At 35.7% G+C, this 1,952-nt stretch overlaps 1 non-coding gene across 1 annotated transcript; it reads left to right on the top strand.

Moving 5' to 3' along the window:
• The first annotated feature begins 304 nt into the window (after positions 1-304).
• LOC112417592 (small nucleolar RNA R71) lies at positions 305-411 on the top strand. Its single transcript, XR_003008193.1, has one exon. It is a non-coding gene; the product is annotated as a small nucleolar RNA R71 (small nucleolar RNA).
• Positions 412-1,952: the final 1,541 nt, after the last annotated feature.

Raw genomic sequence — 1,952 nt, 5'->3', positions numbered from 1 at the left:
AGAAGTAGGTGTGCCAACACAAGCATTTATGTGATCAAATCTTTGAGATAGTGCATCCACCTTGGTAGATAGATGATAAAGGGAAGAGATTTCGTTTATACCTGCCTCCTTTTTAGAGGGTGAAGAATTGACGACGACTTTCTCATCGGTCCACTAGAAGAGGTTTAAAGCAATATCTTCAATCAAGGCATAAGCTGTTGTAAAATCCTTGTTCATTAGGGCACCACCTGCAGTTGCATCAACATTTATCTTTGTGTTATATGTTAAACCATTGTAAATGGTGTGGATAATCAACCACTTCTTCAAACCGTGATGGGGACAAAGTCTAAGCATTTCTTTAAAATGCTCCCACACGTCGTAAAGAGATTCCCCGTCTTCTTGAGTGAATTGATAAAGTTTTGCCCTTAGTTCGAAGGTTTTAGATGGGGGAAAGAATCAGCAAAGGAATTCTCGCCTCAATTGATCCCATAAAATGATAGAGCCAACTTTTAAAGAGTTGAACCAACTGCTAGCCCTATCCTTTAAAGAAAAAGGGAAGAGATGTAGCCTAACGACCTCTTGGTCTGCTTTATAAGTTACACTCAGTCTCCAAAAGGTTGAAATATGCAGATTTGGATCCTCAGTGGGTGATACAAAAAACTGGTTTTGTTGTACCAAACTAAGTAGTGCAGGTTTTATTTTAAAGTCATTACCTTCAGGTAAACAATAATAGCACATGGCTCATCCGTATAAGGGATTGCACACTCCTTAAGAGTGTGTTCCTCAGCCATGTTGTTTATTATTTTATGCTACCCAAGAAGTTAATGGTAAGGAAAGAAAGAAAGTAGTAGAAGAAAAAGGAAAAAGAAAAGATTCTAATCACAAGAAAAAGGTTAATTAAATTAGTTGACTCCCCGGCAGCGGCGCCAAAAACTTGATGGGATAAAACCGCAAGTGCACGGTTCTATCGGAGTAGTAAAATACGAGTATCATTCCGACAAGGAGTTGTTAAATTTAATTAACTTTAATGGATGATTAGAAGAGAATCAAGTTGTAAAGTAGGGGTTTTCAAATGGTTGAAAGATAATAATATAAAAAGAGCCTTGGGACTATTGGTTCACCTTAATGACAAGTCCTTCTCAAACCAAACTATTAAACCTAGAACCTTATGTTGGACCTAACTTCTAAAGAATATTTCGCTGCCTTTGCAACCCTTGTCTAAATTCACTTGTTCGAATTTCAAAGCTCCACTTTCGTTTTATGAATTGATATTTGAGATGATGGATTAACAATTATCAAACCATCCACTTTCGTTTCCACAGTTTGATAATGGTTAATTCATGTTAAAACAATGAATTTAGATTAGAGATTAGGGTTACATAAGATTAGGGTCAATAGCTTGGTTTAATTAGGATAATGTCATTAAGACTTATCCAACAATCCCAAGACAAGAGAAGTCTACTCACTCATGTTCAACGTAGACATGGAGAAGAAGGAGAAAAACATGAAAGTAAATAACAAGAAAGTAAAGGAAATGAAAAGAACTTTTATTAGAAAGACAATTGTCACTTATTGAATTCCAAGAAAAGATGAATATTTGTGATGGCTAGCTACTCTATCTATAAGTTACATTCGACTTAGAATCTAAGCAATGCTCCCCAAGAAACTGCGGGCTTTTTGGTAAAACTAAAACAGAGTAGCTTAAAATCTAAGCAAAAGGCAGTCCTGGGAGGTGGCACGGCCGTGCCAAGCTTTTGACTTGGGGGAGACATATTTTTGTCTCCGAATCTTCGTATTTTTGCTCCGAATCAGCTCCAAACCCCTTTCTTTTGCTCCAAGACTCAATCCATCAAATATTCGTTCCTGAAATATAATAATATGCAATTGAAGTAAAATAGCTCGAAAAGGAAATAATATTAAAATAAAATAAACTTAAATCTAATTAAAACGAAACTAAATATTAAACTAAAATA

Source organism: Medicago truncatula, chromosome 8, assembly GCF_003473485.1.
Source record: "Medicago truncatula cultivar Jemalong A17 chromosome 8, MtrunA17r5.0-ANR, whole genome shotgun sequence".
NCBI classification, from domain to species: Eukaryota; Viridiplantae; Streptophyta; class Magnoliopsida; order Fabales; family Fabaceae; genus Medicago; species Medicago truncatula.
This window is presented reverse-complemented; position numbering and strand designations above follow the sequence as displayed.